General features: G+C 35.3%; 1 pseudogene across 1 annotated transcript in view; it reads right to left on the bottom strand.

The window, feature by feature from the left end:
• The window catches only part of LOC149785823 (H(+)/Cl(-) exchange transporter 7-like), a 121,510-nt pseudogene that overhangs the window by 25,647 nt on the left and 82,627 nt on the right, over nt 1-13,236 (bottom strand). Inside the window, exons 14-17 of the transcript XR_016413460.1 lie at nt 11,250-11,391; nt 8,349-8,442; nt 5,181-5,359; nt 1,804-1,983 (exon numbers count right to left, since the gene is read on the bottom strand). The product of XR_016413460.1 is annotated as a H(+)/Cl(-) exchange transporter 7-like (transcript). The remainder of the gene's footprint in view (nt 1-1,803; nt 1,984-5,180; nt 5,360-8,348; nt 8,443-11,249; nt 11,392-13,236) is intronic.

Genomic DNA, 13,236 nt, shown 5'->3' with positions numbered 1-13,236 from the left:
AAGGAACAGTCTTCAGGCATGCTGTTATATTAGATCCACATTAAGAATGGAAATGTCTAGTCATTTTCAGATAATGTTCTCATCTCAAGTATTCATTGATGATGTGCAAAATTTAGTTTTTCATCAAGAAAACCATTAACAACCAGCATGAACAAACACTGGATAAATGTATACATTTCTTGTTTGTCAGCACCACATTCATATAAATGTTTAACACATTCCTTACCAATGTTTCATTAAAATACATGACATCAAATTTATTAACCTTCACTTCTTCATCTAATGATAATGGAACACACGATGCAGATGTGTCAAATAGTTCTGCAATGTATCTGTTGGACCTTGACCTTTACTGATGCAATGTCCTGATCAATACTTTCTATGAAAAGTGTTGCTGTTAAAACAATTGGATGAAATGTCATCATTAGTTTACTTCAATTCATGGGGCCCCGAGTGGCCAAGTGGTCTAAAGCGCTCACCGTTGCGGATCACTGCCATCTCACCTCTGTCTGTGTGGGTTCGAGTCCAAGTCTCGGCTAGTGTGGGTACGTGGGAAAGCCTGCCAGTAACTTCTCGTGAGTCGGTGGTTCTTCCCTGGGTTTTCCAGGGTTCTTCCTCCACCAGTTATACTGGCCGCCATGTATAGCCAATCTCATGCTGGAAAATGGCGCTAAACCCTACAACAACAACTTCAATTCATAGATCCATCTGATACATCGTATATCCCTGACTCTCCACCATGCAAGCAAAAATGGATACTCACCTTGTTGTAACCGTCTTCTGCATGTGAAAAGGCTGACAATTATAAGGATAGTAGAACGTACTGGAGGTATTGCAACTCTGTGTGCTATAAATGTTTCTGTTGTAGAAAACAGATTTAAACGACAAGCACCTAACATTAAAGTGCAATTCCTATTAAGAAACAAACTTCGGCAGTTTAAATAAATTTAAATCCTTATCAAACAAGAATTGTACCCATGCGATGCAGACATTGACATTAATAGTACTTTGTGAAAAAGGGACCTAACTCTGGAAAGACAAGCTCTGTACTCTCACAACTTGTTGAGCGTGTAACTTTAGCTCAAGCTTAAATCATGAAATCAGATACAATACTTAACCCTGTACCACACAATGATGCCATCTAACACCAATCCCTTTACTGCAAAATGATGCCATCTGACACCAAACTCTTTACTGCATAATGACACTATCTGACACCTATCCCTTTACTGTATAATGATGCCTTCTGACACCTATCCCTTTACTATATAATAATGCCATTTGACATCAATCTTTTTACTGCATAATGACACCATCTGACACCTATCCCTTTAGTGTGTAATGGTGCCATCTGACACCAAACCCTTTACGGTATAATGACACCATCTGACACCAAAACCCTTTACTGTATAATGATGCCATCTGACACCAATCCATTCACTGTATAGTGATGCTTTTCATTACAAATTTGATTAGGATCCCAAGTACTAATAAAATTGAGACATTACCCCCATGGCTATGACTTACAGCTGAGAGAATGAATCTACAAAATAAATACTGTATGAAGCTATACTCAAGTTAGTCAAATACTGTATGAAGCTATACTCAAGTCAGTCAAATATCATATGAAGCTATACTCAAGTTAGTCAAATACTGTATGAAGCTATACTCAAGTTAGTCAAATACTGTATGAAGTTATACTCAAGTCAGTCAAATACTGTATGAAGTTATACTCAAGTCAGTCAGATGCACAACAAAAAATTTATTACATATGAAATGAGTTAAATTACTATATGCTCTTACTGTACTAATGAAATCTCCAACCCATTTGGAAATCACAAGGTTTATCATTATGGGCAGGCCCAAAGAAATTTCTCCTGTACATTCCACAATCATAACTGTCAGACTGATAGTAGTACGCATCAATCCACTGAGCTGGCTTGCTGCCCCAATCAGTGCATATTTTCGCAGGACCTCTTCCTCCTAAAAAGTACAGCGAAATTAACAGAAAAATGAAATAAATAAAGCAAAATGGAGATTTTTAAAATGGCTTTGAATCAATGGAAAAAGATGCCAATATTTGGATATGTAGGTATCTTGGCTCAAACAGCAGCAATATTAAACATCTGAGGGACAATTAACACAATTCTTGAGTAAACTCTCATGACATTCTCTTATTTTACTGAACAACCACATCAGACAACTATCACAAAAATGTACCAGAGCCATTAGTGATTTCTTCCAGGGCAGTCCCAAGGGGCCATCGCAAAAAAACTTCTGAAAAGATGGGGATGGTTTTGTTATAGATAATTAGCATTCTATAAATAAAACAGCTCAGGAGCTCCCTTGGAAGATCATTGGACTCAAAGTAAATCAGTCATGGGTTCTGTGCCTGCCATGGTCAGTCCAGGTCAGTTACTTTGTTAAAGGCACTAAGGTCCAGTTTCCTTGATATTATATAGCCAATAATGAGTGAAAGGTGCTGTTAAAACCAACCAATTGCTAAAATTTACCAAGAGTCTTAGATGGATTTTTCTCCATGCATGGGTTTATCATTGGAGAAATATGGTATTATGCTGGTAATCTGCTGCATTTTTTTTATTCATGTGACTATTTTAAGTCTTAGATGGATTTATTTTTAAACATAGTTGTTTCACTAGAGAAATATAGTATTACTCTGGTATTGTGTTTGAGTTATCATTAATGTGATAGTCTTAGATGGACTTCATTTCAATCATGGGTGTGTGTGATTTGGATTTTTAACATAGCTTTAACAATTTTTCAGTCATATTGCTATGATGTCCGCAATGTGGCAGTTGATAATGAATTTTAGCACCAGGGCATGATGCTGCAGACATGTAGCATGATGTCCCACCCAGTCACATTATCCTGACACCAGGCCAGCCAGTCCTAACACTAACCTCTTAATGCTGAACACCAAGCAAGGGAGCTGTTAATACCATTTTTATAAGTTTTTGTTATGACTTGGCTGGGGATCAAACCAACGACATCACACATCCAAGGCGGACACTCTAACCACTAGGCCACTGGAGCGGTTTCAATCATGAGCTTATCATCGGAGAAGTATGATTATGAGTACCATGTTATTGTGTTGCTATTCATGTGAGTACTGGTCTTAAACGGGCTGTAATGACTCTATGGTCTTAAAATAAGTAGCAAGAAAGAGTGAAACCAACAAGTTTTGTATAATTGAAAACATTAATTTATTTTCCTAAAGTAGAAAGTGAAAGAATTAAAAAGAGCTTACAGTATGGACAATGAAATTCTAAAATCTTAAATCTTCTATCAATTCCAATTGTTTCAAGTAATCAAAATGAATTCGTAGGATATTAGCATTAAAAATGTCATTAACTACATGGCCCTAGCAACAATTGTTATTATGAATATAATGCACATAACATAGATATACATAACAGGGCTTAAATTCAAACAGGGGCTTATCATAGGAGAAATATGGCATTACTCTGGTATTATGTTAGAGTTATCATTCATCTGACTGTTAGTTTTCGATGGGCTTACCTTCAAGCATTGTCTTTTAATATTAACAATAATAATAATAATAATAATAATATTAATAATATTATTAATAATATTAATGTGGACTTGTTATAAAACTTAATCTTTAGAAGCTCTAAGTGCTTTACAGTATTAGATAACATATAAAAACATATACAATGACAAGATTACATAAATAAAGACCATGAAATTACAAAACAAAAACATTATGACAATAATTAAGGAAGTACATGTATACATTATTAAGTCTGTTCTTGTAGTCAAAACAGGTGAGTTTTTAAAGCACTCTTAAATGAGATTATAGTATCCTTGTGTCTAAGATATATAGGAAATTTGTTCAACATAGCTGAACCCTGGTACAAAAAGAATGTCCATATGACTTCATTGTAACAGTGGGAACAATAACAATACATGTGCTGGAAAAGGAGCACAAGTTTCAATATGGGGTGTATGCATGGGTGATGTAAGATAGGTATAATGGACTGGAGTCAGTCAATGACCTGTAGAATATTGAACAGAGATTGAATTTTATTCTGGATCAAATGAGAAGCCTGGGTAGGTTACAAAGCAAGGGGGAGGCATGCTCCGAGTTCTAAGTTGTACTCTAAGGACATTTTGAGCAGTTGTGTTTTGAACTTTTTGAAGTTTCATTATATATACTAAAACTAACTAGACAACGATGAATAACAATAGTCTTATAAGTACTAATTAAATCTTGTAGTTGAAAGAAAACTGCAAATGGAGCTCAGTTCCAGATTGGAAGCCTTGCATATGTTCATGATATGTTGGTGTGAGGAAAGGACTGTCAAGAGTGACACCAAGGTTTTGTACTGGCTGTTTGAATTTAATGTTGGCACTGCTGATACTTATTGTTTGAGGTAAAGGATGTGAATGAGAAAATCATTGTGTGGTAATCAGGACAGCTTCGGTTTTATCATCATTTATCTGTTAACAGATTGTCCCAGCACACAAACCAATGCAGAAATGGGCTGGGGACTGTTACAACCTGCCACATATCTGGGACAGTCTGTCAACATCACTCACCATTCCATCGAGTGATGTTGACAGTCAGTAGAGATCACATCAGTCTGCTGATGAAGTCCTTAGCATAAGGATGAAAACTTCATGTTAGCATTCTCTATTTTTTGTGTATGTAATTGAAAAGTTAAATAAATTGTCGTAACATTCTCATAACACGTCAGTCAAGACAGGATAGCACAATGATGACACAATTGACAAGACAACAAATCCAAGTATTATAAAGCGCATCTGTCTGCTTCAAGTGGTAAGACATGAAACCTTTGTATCATGATGTCATAGCCATCTGCTTAATCTGCAGCAGGTAAGACAAGAAACATAAGCACTATGACAAAACAGCTGTTTACTTCCGATAACGCAAATGTCTTTATTGGTGGGCAAGACATGAAGCCTCCATATCTAAAATACAAATTTGAGGCATGTTATAATATGACACTATATACTACAAATTTTTTTTGAATACAAGAACTCATATGAAACTTCCAAATCTTTTAACATGAAATTTCTAAGATGATGCCTCCAGGGGAAATGTTATACCAATGCCTCACTATCCACAGGCAAGATATGCCCTAGTTACAATGCTGTGACTCCTTAAGCATACTTACATATTCCGGATTACCAGGATAGAGATAAAGAACTCCTAATCCAAAAAGTCGGCCCCATGCAGCACCTATAATCAGGGATGGAATGAAAATCCCAGCTGAGACACTCAGACCATATGCCCACACAGCAAGGAAGAAATAAATGACAGCAAATGCAGCTAAACTTCCAGGCTGAAATGTACCTGAAAAGTACAAAATGTGTTACCTAAATTCTTAATCTCAACACCTAAGGACACAAGGATTACACTGTGGCATAGATGTCACAAAGCCATTGGTTTTTACATAGGTGTAAATCTGTTTCTAAAGGAATGTCAACCCATCTCACATTTTAATGTCCATGCTTGGATGGTTTAAAGACATTGGAGCTGTACTAAACCAAACATTATTAGAACCAACTATTTGGCCAGTTGTAAAGGTGACCAGGTGTGTAAAGAGGTCAGAGTTTTATAGCAGCCCTCTAGTGAAAGATTTGAATGTCCTTGAAAACAAGTTGGTAATGTTGCTACCACCAGTTCAGCTATGAACTAGCTGTTATGTACAGCATGTAAACATACATGTGTTTTATTGTTCTGGTCAAAATGTGCTAAACTGGTTATGTTCTGTTGGACAGAGCAAATTGGACATGATGCTCTGTATGTAGAAACTAGCAGGAAACATAATAATAATAATGAGGACTTTATATAGCGCCTAATCTTTAGAAGCTCTAAGCACTTTATGACATTAGACAACAACTAAAACATAAAAAAACACATAATGAAATGATTACAAAAAACAAACACCCTGAAATTAGAAAACACCATGAAATTAGAAAACATAAAACATGCTGAAAATATTTAAGGTAGGAAATATTATTAGGTCTTTAAGTTTGTTCTTGCAGTCAAAATAATTGAGTTTTAGAGCACTCTTAATGAGATCACTATGTCTTTGTGTCTAAGTTCAGTGGGCAATTCATTCCACGTTGTGGGCCCAGCTGGTATGCAAAAGAACATTGTCAATATGACTTTGTTTTCATATTGGGAATAATGAATATACGATTGTCAGAAGAGGAATGTAAGTACCTTGCTGGTGTGTACACATGGGTGAGGTCAGAAAGGTATGTATGGAGTCCATCAGTGAAACAGCACAGAGAGGTGTGCTCTGATCATGGTACTCTAAGGATGATCTGAGCAGCTGTGTTTTGAATGTTTTGAAGGTTTTGGAGTAGATATTGAGACAAACCAGAAAGAACTGAGTTACAATAGTCCAGTCTTGAAAGTACTAATGAACACACAAGTGTATTAGTGGCGATTCATCTGGAAGATATTTGTGAATGGAGCTGATGTGTCACAGATCAAGATATGCAGCCTTGCATGTGTTGATGACATGTTGGTGCAATATGAGAGTACTGTCAAGAGTAACAACTAGGTTTCGTACTGACTGTGAATTTAATGTTGGTGTTGCTAATATTTATTGTTTGAGGTAAAGGATGTGAATGAGAAAGTCTCTCTATTGTGATTAGAATGGCTTCAGCTTTATCCATTGGACTGAACAACCAAATAAACTGAACTGCACAAGCAAACTAGATTCTATCAATTGACTGGAATGCACTGGTTACAATGCATGAGCAGTTGCGCTTTGAATGGTACGTGCTCATTGGTTTGTAGCTATAACAGAATCAATGTGTAAGACCCCTTACACTGCCATGTGATCTCTGGCTGTATACAAGTCATTCCATTGTTGAAAACAGGCTATTCCAAAGCTGTAAACAGGTCATTCCAAAACTTTATGCAGGCCATTCCAAATCTGTACACAGGTCATTCCAAAATTGTATGCATGCCATTCCAAATATGTACAGAGGTCATTCCAAAATTGTATGCAGGCCATTCCAGAGCTGTACATAGGTCATTCCAAAATTGTATGCAGGCCTTTCCAAAGCTGTACATAGGTCATTCCAAAATTGTATGCAGGCCATTCCAAAGCTGTACATAGGTCATTCCAAAATTGTATGCAGGCCATTCCAAAGCTGTACATAGGTCATTCCAAAACTGTATGCAGGCCATTCCAAAGCTGTACATAGGTCATTCCAAAATTGTATGCAGGCCATTCCAAAGCTGTACATAGGTCATTCCAAAATTGTATGCAGGCCATTCCAGAGCTGTACATAGGTCATTCCAAAGCTGTACATAGGTCATTCCAAAATTGTATGCAGGCCATTCCAGAGCTGTACATAGGTCATTCCAAAGCTGTACATAGGTCATTCCAAAGCTGTACATAGGTCATTCCAAAATTGTATGCAGGCCATTTCAAAGCTGTACATAGGTCATTCCAAAATTGTATGCAGGCCATTCCAAAGCCGTAAGACAACTTATCTTCTGCATCTTCTATTCTCTGGCTGTGCCTACAATGGTGTCTACAGGTCTTCCTAGAAAATGACACAACACTAGATCTTTAATTTTTTAAGAAATGGTGAAAGACTTTCACAATTGCTGCATATAGTGCCACAGGTGTAAATATTATCTTCTTCCAAATTTTTCAGCATGGCTAATACTGGGAACCAATGTACCGATCAAAGTGTAAATGCTTTTTCCCACCCAATTATCTCTCTCTTGAATTATTCCTTTTAGGTAAGTTACATTTTCAGCAGTTAGGTCTTTGTGCCATACAATGAATAGCAATACAGTGAGGGATCATCTGCTTTAGTTCTTACTGCTGAACCAAGTTCTTACCCTGTCATGACTGATGCCTCATGTGACTCCCAAAAGCAATCAACTTCTCCACAAAAACAACCATATCTTTAAGAAATTGAGAAAACAAACCAAACAATACCTTCACTGTTGCATATACTTCTTTCCCTTTCAGGTTACCAAGCAATAATTTGTTTCTGCACCTAAACTATCACTGACAACTTTTCCATAAGACCTGTACTTCCATGTTATTATCACAAATTTACTTTGTATAACTTCAGCACACACTTGTACAAATTCTTCTCCAGTGCTTAATGACTCATAGGTACCAACTTTACCCCAGGTACCCCAGTTTGCTCACTGTAATTTCAATACAGAAGGGTACTTTGAAATAGAAACATTTTCAAAGCCAGTAAGATATGCTATATGCTTACCAATGCATTAGATTTTTTTACCAAGTGATGAATTAGCCAGCAAGAGAAAATACAATATTAATTTAAATCCTTACCAAATGGATCATGTAGGAGACCCTTTAAGCAAGCTTCAGGTGATGCTAGAAACATGGTGGACATGGCATGGTGTTTATCTCCCTCACAGTACATCTGAAAAAAAGGCATCTAAAATTCTATGAAGTAGTTTTGAGAAAAAGCAGGCACAAAATTCAGACGCTGAACCTCCTTATAAAACTTGTACATATTGCTTACAAGTGAACCTCCTTATAAAACTTGTACATATTGCTTACAAGTGACCTCCTTATAAAACTTGTACATATTGCTTACAAGTGAACCTCCTTATAAAACTTGTACATATTGCTTCCAAGTGAACCTCCTTATAAAACTTGTACATATTGCTTCCAAGTGAACCTCCTTATAAAACTTGTACATATTGCTTACAAGTGACCTTATAAAACTTGTACATATTGCTTACAAGTGAACCTCCTTATAAAACTTGTACATATTGCTTACAAGTGACCACCTTATAAAACTTGTACATATTGCTTACAAGTGAACCTCCTTATAAAACTTGTACATACTGCTTACAACTGAACCTCCTTATAAAACTTGTACATATTGCTTACAAGTGAACCTCCTTATAAAGCTTGTACATATTGCTTACAAGTGAACCTCTTTATAAAGCTTGTACATATTGCTTACAAGTGAACCTCCTTATAAAGCTTGTACATATTGCTTACAACTGAACCTCCTTATAAAACTTGTACATATTGCTTACAAGTGAACCTCCTTATAAAGCTTGTACATATTGCTTTCAAGTGAACCTCCTTATAAAGCTTGTACATATTGCTTACAAGTTACCTCCTTATAAAGCTTGTACATATTGCTTACAAATGAACCTCCTTATAAAACTTGTACATATTGCTTACAAGTTACCTCCTTATAAAGCTTGTACATGTTGCTTACAAGTGAACCTCCTTATAAAGCTTGTACATATTGCTTACAAGTTACCTCCTTATAAAACTTGTACATACTGCTTACAAGTTACCTCCTTATAAAGCTTGTACATATTGCTTACAAGTGAACCTGTCCAAGATCTTAATAATACATGCCATAATACACAAAAGTGTTGCACAAATCTACAAAGAAATACAGATTCCATGGTGGCCACAACATTAACCAGTCATTATTATTAATATGCTTGCCTGAGATCTTGATGACACAGGTCATAAAATCAATTAAAGTCTAATGACTAACTGTAGTAACACGCTAAGTCATTTAGCCACCAGATTTAGTCACTAACATGCATACCATATACACTTGCTTATAAGTCAAGTTTAACTGAAGGTGCACAGGCTCAGATCTGACTGCAGAGTGCCAACTAAAACAGTGCAGACCCTAATCTGCTAGTGCAGGCTCCAAGTCATCTGCAGTTGGACTTCACTGGTTAGAGAGTACAAAAATGGTAACTGCCTTATCTTCATGACATTAGTCTGTATACAAAGTCAGATCTTTCTGGAATATAGTATCTATTATTACAAAAAGCAATTGTTGATAGATGCATGCTGGATAACTAATAAATAATGGATGATGAGCCACACAATAAATTCATCTGGCATAAAACTTTAGTGAAAAATACAAAGCATCCATCCTCACTAAAGGGTCCATCCTCAAAGTTGCAGTTTTATGATTTTTGTTTGTAAAAGTGTGCCATGTATTTTAGCTCATTTTAAATTATGATATATTCAAAGAAATCATTTTATACATTTTGGCAACTCATCATAATCACATAATGATGAAATGCATTAACTTAATACAAAAAGAAAATGCACAGAAATAATACAGAAAAAGTTAATCCAGAATCCATTAAATATGTTCATAGAAGAAAACAAAATCCATCATGACATGATTCGCAAAACACATACATACCCTGCTGCAGCCATAAAAGTCAATGTCCAGAAACTCTAATCCACCAATCGACATATCAAGAGACATACCTATAAATTTCATTCCCCTAGTCATGCAGTTTTTGCAGTACTTTATGAACAAGTTTGCAATGCAGTCTTAAACTCCAAAGGATGGATTACAATGTAAACAACATTTGCACTGAAAACTCCAAATCCAAAAGCTGACAAAAACATATATTAGACAAATCCCAAAATTATTCAAGAATTAAAATCATATCAGGCCATCTAAATCTAACAGAAGCTTTTCTTACTATGTTCTATCAGCTTATGTCATTTGAGTTTTGCATTTTCTGGCTCACAGGGTTTGCACTGAAATGATCTAGAAAAAAATCCTATTCATGATCGTGTTAACAAGCCTTCCTAGACTGATGGAAGGTCCAATGGATAGACATACATAGATACAAACAGATGAACAGACAGGACTGGACCAATCAAGATACCCTTCTGCAAGCAGCCATAAAACAGTAGTATTTCAAGTCAACATATTTACACATTCTTTATATTTCATTTTATTTGGAACAAAAATTTATTCTCAGCTTTTGACCATTCCACAAGGTCTTCATCAGAAGAATAATGTCAGGAAAAGGATGAACATTTAAGAGTCTAAAAACTTTATTTTGCTACAGAGAGATATCTATTTTTAGTTTCATAAACTGCTAAAGGTTGTAGCAGGTAAATATATTCATTCCAGAATATAAAATCATTCATCTTGTTTCATATCTTAATTTAAAATGAACTTTATTACAGACTCTATTTATCACATGACTAAACTTTTTAAGATCTTTGAAAACAGTATTAATATCCAGAAATTCAATCCAGGTTATATCCTTACATATTATGTCACACTGTAACCTAACACTACTTCATATGCAATATTTCATGGACAGAAACTAAAAATCTTATACCAACCATGTTATGCCATACTTATTACATCATTTAATAAATAAAGTTTATGTAATGGTTTAACTGTTTGAGAATAGCTTTACTGACCTTGGCAACTATGGCACTGCTGCTGTATGGCTGTTTGTCTGTACAGTCATCATTAAGATACAAAAAGAGAAATCCCACAAGTCCTGAACAGCAAGCCACTACTCCTGCCTCAAGAATCTTCACCCACTTTCTACTGAAATATCTGCACATATAAAAAACAAAGTTTAGATCCAGGCAATGACAACTCTATTGTCTTGTCTCTAATGTTAGTAGAGACCCAAGTGAGCTTGATATGTCACTCACCTGGCGTTAATAACTTAATGATTAACCATTTCACTAAGCACAATTCTGAAGTATTGTAACATAACCGTCTTATGTTGATTTCAATTATTTTACTATGTTCTGAATTTTTTTATATTTTTAAATAGAAAGGCTTAATAATTATGCAGAGATCTAGATCACAAATCATCTTGGTGATATAAACCTGTTTACCAAATTTTATGAAAATTATTTGAGAAATATAGACTTCTGAGAAGAAACAAGCTCAACCAATCAAATGCAAGATCACCTGATTAGTATGGGCAGATGATCCATGTTACACAACCTACAACCATGATAATATAAACTTAATTACTCAGTTTAATCAAATCCATCTAAATTCAGTGTACAGTTTGGACAACTCAGCCACACAAAAACATTACCTTATAAATATGTGTATATCTTATGTATAGTCAAACTCGTTCAGTATCTTGATGATTATTAAAATCATATTGTTGAACAGCTTTAATCAAAACATTATCCAAAGCACTGTCATTGGAGTCTCAACAAACTAAGCTGAACATATGCAAATCACCTCATTAGTATGCATGGATTTTGCTTATTATCCAACTCTGTCAGGATCTTGATGATATTATATTATAATATTTATTAAGATCAGATCAGAAATATGGCCTCTCCATAATGCTAACTAGCTTAGTCAATCAAATGCATGAATATCATTCATTAACATGTCTGAATCTTGCTCATGATCATAGTCTTTGGGGATCTTGTCAATATGTGACCATATTCCAGAGCTGATCCAGACTGGACCAGAAATATGACCTTCAGAGTTTTAACAAGCTCAGCCAATCATATACATGGACCAGAAATATGGCCATCAGAGCATAACAAGCTCAGCCAATCAGATACATGGACCAGAAATATGGCCTTCAGAGCATTAACAAGCTCAGTCAATCAGATACATGGACCAGAAATATGGCCTTTGGAGAATTAACAAGCTCAGGCAGTCAGATACATGGACCAGAAATATGGCCTTCAGAGAATTAACAAGCTCAAACATTCAGGTATATGGACCAGAAATAACAAGCTCAGCCAATCAGGTACATGGACCAGAAATAAGGCCTTCAGAGAATTAACAAGCTCAGCCAATCAGCTGCACAACCGGAAATATGGCCTTCAGAGAATTAACAAGCTCAGCCAATCAGATACAGAAACATATTAATATGCATGGCACTCATTCTCAAATTCAGATTTTGATTATACTAGTCAGTATTAAAAGTTTAATCAAACTGGACAAGAAAAATGACTTTTATACACTGTACTTTAATTCAGGAAGACAAAACAAGTGGTACACTGTACCATAATTCATGAAATGACAGAACATGTAGTCCACTGACTATAATTCAGTAAGTTACATATGGTATAGTTTACCATAATTCAGGAAGTTTGAAAATACCATCAAGGAATCTCATCTATGTGAGCTGCTAAAAATAAAATATGGAGTCTGAAAATAGTGAGAGCTTCTAATCTACAATTCTTTTATTTTGCCAACATTTCACTGACATTTTACAAACAAAATTAACAAGCTATATTTTTTTGTTTTGCATATGTAGTTTAATAGATTTTGTATAAATGAGCAATGTCTCTTGGTTCTAAAACCAGTTTTTAATTTATAATCCATGGTTAATAGTATGTAACTATATAAAGTGTATTATACTTTATTTTTCTACATTGCAAAGCAATAGAACACTTTTCAGTATTTATTATT

This window comes from Sinohyriopsis cumingii, chromosome 13 (assembly GCF_028554795.1).
Source record: "Sinohyriopsis cumingii isolate HCF-2022 chromosome 13, ASM2855479v2, whole genome shotgun sequence".
Taxonomy (NCBI): domain Eukaryota; kingdom Metazoa; phylum Mollusca; class Bivalvia; order Unionida; family Unionidae; genus Sinohyriopsis; species Sinohyriopsis cumingii.
The sequence above is the reverse complement of the archived record's forward strand: the minus strand, read 5'-3'. Positions and strand labels throughout refer to the sequence as shown.